Source organism: Musca vetustissima, unplaced genomic scaffold (genome assembly GCF_032173495.1).
Source record: "Musca vetustissima isolate MV318-11 ecotype Yass unplaced genomic scaffold, APGP_CSIRO_Mvet_v1 utg2180, whole genome shotgun sequence".
In the NCBI taxonomy this organism is placed as follows: Eukaryota; Metazoa; Arthropoda; class Insecta; order Diptera; family Muscidae; genus Musca; species Musca vetustissima.
The window spans coordinates 898,947-904,946 of NW_026887089.1; positions in this window are offsets into that span (position 1 = coordinate 898,947).

Genomic DNA, 6,000 nt, shown 5'->3' on the forward strand with positions numbered 1-6,000 from the left:
CCAGTGGTATAGAATATCCTTTTATATTTTTGTGTATAATTTAATGTCCTTTTTGTTAGCCTCTGGCTCATCAGCACCATTAAACATTGTCCGTTGCATTTCGAAGATGCTTTCATTTGCATATGCCCTGGCCATATATTTGTTTGCTTGATTTGGTTTTCTTGGTCTTTGACCGGTCAAACCGGTTTGTCCAACCGAACTGATCTAACTATCAGTGGGAAAATCTTTGAAGATGAACTTTCGATGTGTCATTGCTGTTGTTGTTATTGTGTAAGAAATGAGGTGTCCTTTTGCAATGTCCTTGCATACATTAAGGGACTCAACACAAATCGTAAAGATCGCCGCCCAAGATGCGTTCGTGTGGGAAAAAAGGGTTAAATGATTACGAAGTGACCTTAAATGAAAGAATAAATATGGAAAACCGGTTCTGGACATTTATCAAAGAAAGGTAGCCATGAAGACAGAGAATATACACATACACACACATTTACATATAGACATTTTTAAGGATACTTTGTAGCTATGTTGTCATATTTGTGTCGATATAGTTGATGGAATGTTAAACAATTCGATGATTATGAAAACCAAATAGTCCTGTGATGATGAGGTGGTTGGTCATACCCACGGTGATTGGGCATTGAAGACCAGTGGTCTGTTAGACGACCAAAAAGCGGCCAGCTGTTTAGTTACAAATTCCAAAATAATGGTCATTACATGTTTATGTTTTAAAATTAGTGAATGATATGCAAATGAATCTGCCTTCCTATTGTGTTGTCCTGTCTTGAAGTTAGACAATTCCCTCAAAAGATAATAAACCGAACAGACGCACCCCTATTTTCCATTACAGAGCAAGAATTATATTTACATGGATCATCACCACCAAACTGATCTTAAAGATTGCCCAAAGGGTTGTTGTCCTCTACATGAAGATACCATACAGGGAATTCCTGTCTTTATTTCGAAATTATCCTTAGGACATTATCATTTGCTTGTAACAGGGAATCACTTGTAAAAAGGTCATTACAGAAAACTGGTTTTCCACTCCCAAACATGATTGAAGGACGAAAAGCGGGACAGGCAGCCCAAAGTTGGACCTTAAGAAATGACCTTTCAAAGGATGAAATTTTGTCAATCAAGGATAGGAAAAAAAACTGGACTGACCACTTTTTACGTGAGAAATTTCTTCCAAAGAGAAAACAGACAACCCTTTATTTTTGGCTTCCAGCTTAAATCTCAGCTTCCATATTTTCGAAATGAAGAATGCAGTTTTCTTTTAGAAATGCAAATGTGTTTCTTCCCTTTCAGCTCTTCCTCAAAAACAAAACAAATGCAATTGACTTTAAGATTATTTTAAATAAATACTGCAAAGTTGTGCTAAGTCACGTTTTATTAGAACAATGCTCCTTAAAGTTTTCCCAATGCCAAATTCCCTTTAATGCAAAATATGAAAGAATCATTATATTTTCTTCAAATTATATTTCGTAAAGTCATTTTCAGCACTTACTTATGAAGATTTACACTCTTCCTAATTTCAAAACGTGTCTGAAAAAAATGTCGGCGTCAACAGCAACAATATTCACACTTAACATCTTGATGATGATCACAACCTTTCATTACAATTAATTGATTATTGATTTGATCAGACAATAGTCGATTAAAACACTTCTTACAACTAATTAAAATAACAATAACAATAATGTGGAAAAGTCAATAATAATCCAAACAATTCAGATACCCTACCCTCAGCAGCTCAAGATGAGGGTCTGTCAACACACAACAGCACCGTGTAAACATCACATTTCATGTTTTCCCTCCAGGGGTGGTGTTTTTTCCATTGTGGGTAATAACGTGGCAGCATCCTTAAACAGGACTGTTGTCTTGCTGTCACGCGTGTCCTCATCTTCATTCTTAGCACCCTTTGTGTCCTCAACTTTACCCTCCTCAGAATTTTGTATTCAAAGTGGATGAGTGTCTTTGCTATGACACTCTTGGTGCTGTTGATGATCCTCACGCTCAATTAACTTATCCTTTTTATTGTCCCGAAAAATTGCCCTCAATTTTCTTTCTTTTCTTTGAATAATAGAAGGATATGATAAATATTTTGGTTCATTTAAATTTACAATTGACTTATTAGAACGTGCCAGAGCAGGAGGAAGAGGCAGAAGAATTGATATGCCATTTGAAGGCCGATCGCTGTGTGTGGTGTTTTCTGATGGCGTTTCGTATAACGATGCAGCATGGACAGGTGTAAAGGGTGGAGATTTGTGGCTTTCATGGCGGGATTTATTTTTATTAAATTGTATAGATTCAAGATTTCCTCAGCCATACTTTGTTAAAAAGTTTTACCTTAAAATATTCTTAACAAATAAAAAACATGCCAAAGGCCAAACTAATAAATTTCTGAGAGTACAATTACAGTAGTCTATACTACTGTAATAAATCAAAATACTTTCTATATTCAATAGTGTCCTTTAGTCTCCAGTATCAAAGGAACATTGTCTGCTGCAGTAAGAAGATGCTTTTATTTGCATATGTCATGCCCACGAAGTTTTTCCTTGATTGGATTTTGTTGGTCTTCGAAAGGTCAAACCGGTTTCTCTAAGCAAACTGATCTATCAGTGGGAAAATCTTAGAAGATGAACTTATGATTTGTCATTTCTATTGTTGTTACGATATAAGGAAGGAATTGTCCTTTTGCAATGTCCTTGCATACATTAAGGGACTCAACACAAATCCAAATGATCGCCGCCCAAGATGCCGTCGTGTGGGAAAAAAGGGGTAAATGGTTACGAAGTGACCTTAAAGGAAATAATAAACTCAAAAATCGGTTCTGGACATTTATCAAAGGATGACTATCTTCTAAGGGATGGCTAAGAGAGGGAAGAATCACATACACACATTTACATATGGACATTTTTAAGGATACTTGGTTGCTATGTTGTCATATTTGTACCGATTAAGTTGATGTAATGTTAATCAATTCAATAATTACGAGAACCAAAGGTCCTGTGATGATGAGGTGGTTGGTCATACCCATGGTGATTGGGCATTGAAGACCAGTGGCCTGTTAGACGACCAAAAAGCGGCCATCTGTTTAGTTACAAATTCCAAAATAATGGTCATTACATGTTTATGTTTTAAAATTAGTTAAGGATATGCAAATGAATCTGCCTTCCCCTTGTGTTGTCCTGTCTTGAAGTTAGACAATTCCCTCAAAAGATAATAAACCGAACAGACGCACCCCTATTTTCCATTACAGACCAAGAATTTTATTTACATGGATCATCACCACCAAACTGATCTTAAAGATTGCCCAAAGGGTTGTTGTCCTCTACATGAATATACCATGCATGGAATCTTTTTGCTTACTTCGAAATTATCCTTAGGACATTATCATTTGCTTGTAACAGGGAATCACTTGTAAAAAGGTCATTACAGAAAACTAGTTTTCCCCTCCACAAAAAATGATTTAAGGACGAAAAGCGGGGCAGGCAGCCCAAAGTTGGACCTTAAGAAATGACCTTTCAAAGGATGACATTTTGCCAATCAAGGATAGGAAAAAAACTGGACTGACCACTTTTAGCGTGAGAAAATTTCTTCTAAAGACAAAACAGACAACCCTTTATTTTTGGCTTCCAGCTTAAATCTCAGCTTCCACAATTTCCAAATGAAGAATGCAGTATTCTTTTAGATATGCAAATGTGTTTCTTCATTTTTCCCTCCTCCCTAAAACCAAAACAAATGCAATTTTCTTTTGTATTCAAATTATTTTTCCTTTGTGAGTTTTTTTATTAAATACTGCAAAATTGTGTCGAGTCACGTTTAGTTGTTGAAATGCTTCTTAAAGTTTTCCCAATGCCGAATTTCCATGAGTGTTGGTCATTGTCATCCTTATAATCCATCCACAGGACCTTTAATGCAAAAATTAAAGAATCATTATATTTTTTCCAAATTATATTTCGTAAAGTCATCTTCACCACTTACTTAACCCTTATGAAGACTGGCACCCTTCGTGCTTTCAAAACGTTTCTTAAATAATTTCAGAGTCATTTGTACATGACCATAATTGGTCTGATGAGATTTGGGGTAATTTATAAAATATCACTAGAAAAATAGGTCATTTTTTCGATGAAAATAAGAGAATTCAAATTAATATTGATGATACTAGGGTTAAGGGTTGCTGCCGATAAATCATAAGAATATGGGGGTTTTTGAATTTGAATTTTTTTAAGGTTATAATTGGTGAAAATTAATGGCCAAATGAAATAAACCAATATGAATATCATTTGACAATAAATCATTAACTTTAAGATCCTCATAGTGATTGATGATGATCTTAAATCTTAGCACCAAGATTGGCGATAAGTTATATCAGTAACGAGAGGTAGTGTTCTTGTTGTCTTCTTAAATGATCCAAAGCTGTCTCCATTTACGGAATCTCAACAGACCTAATATCGCTGGAGGTTTTTATATTTCCAACTACATGCGAATACCTGTACTGGGTTACTAATTTCCAAGAACTCTTAGCAATCAATCCACATTCACAATTTTCAAAATAAGCTGATGATATTCAAAGGCTTGAAGATGCTGTCTTTAACAAATACAGACGAGATTCCTAAGGTTACTGCATAGAGGGCTAGTATATACTTTGTCGGTTGATGGGATTTTAACAATTGCCGACATAGGTGCGTCCATTGATGGTTATATTAATGTAAAAGATCCATTGTGGCAATGGGTCAATACCATATAAAAGCAGAAGAATACTCCAAGATCTTGCCCGATACATCGTTGAGAGGAAAATGCTTCGAAAAATCATAAAAATTGGCAATTGTAAACATCACTCCAACATCAAAACTGACACCAGAAATCTAACCATGATCAATGAATTGAATTGACTTATTTATATGAAAGAAACCCATACAAGTCATATTTGCAATCCATCGATTCCAGATATGACTACATGAATGTACCACGCAGAGAACCCTTTACTTTATTTCGAAATTATACTTAGAACATTATTATTTGATTGTAGCAGGGAATCACTTGTAAAAAGGTTATTACAGAAAACTGGGTTTCCTTTTCCAAAAACGATAGAATGACGAAAAGTAAGGAAGTTAAAGACAATTGATAGGCCATAGTAGGACTAGGAATGATCTCCCAAAGAATGCCATTTTACCAATCAAGGATAGGAAAAACGGGACTGGCAACTTTTAAAATAATTTTTTACAACGAAACAAGTAGCCCCCTTTTCATGGTCAGCTTAAATCTCAGCTTCCATCGATACCAGATATGAGCTGTCGGTCTCTAATTTGGGCAGCCTATACGTGTTGTAAAGGAGTTCTATCTCCCTCTCTCTCTCTCTAAGGACCTCAAAAGATCATCTGCAAGGTAGATAGCAATCTGTCGCAACAATGGGATAACACGTTCCATAATCTTAAATAGCAGAGCTGTAGAGATGACAGGACTTTGTGAGCCTCTGGTTTAGTTTGGAACCCCTTGTAAAGGTAGATGGCTATGTTACCAACGAGACATCCTTATATTATCTTCGAATGTTGTTCTAACACTATGAATTCGATATTCTATTTATAGTTTCCTACACATTTTTCATCTTCTTCTTTATATACCAATGACCTATTCACTTCTTATGAATAAATTCCAGCAACAATTTTCACACTTATCATCTTGATGATGATCACAACCTTTCATTGCTATTAATTGATTTTTGATTTGACCAGACAATGGTCGATTAAAACACTTCTTACAACTAATTAAAATAACAATAACAACAATGTGAAAAAGTCAGTAATAATCCAAACAATTGAGAAGACCCTACCCTCAGCAGTTCAAGATGAGGGTCTGTCAACACACAACAGCACTGTGTAAACATCACATTTCATGTTTTCCCTCCAGGGGTGGTGTTTTTTTCCATTGTGGGTAATAAAGTGACAGCATCCTTAAACAAGGCTGTAGTCTTGCTGTCACGCGTGTCCTCATCTTCAT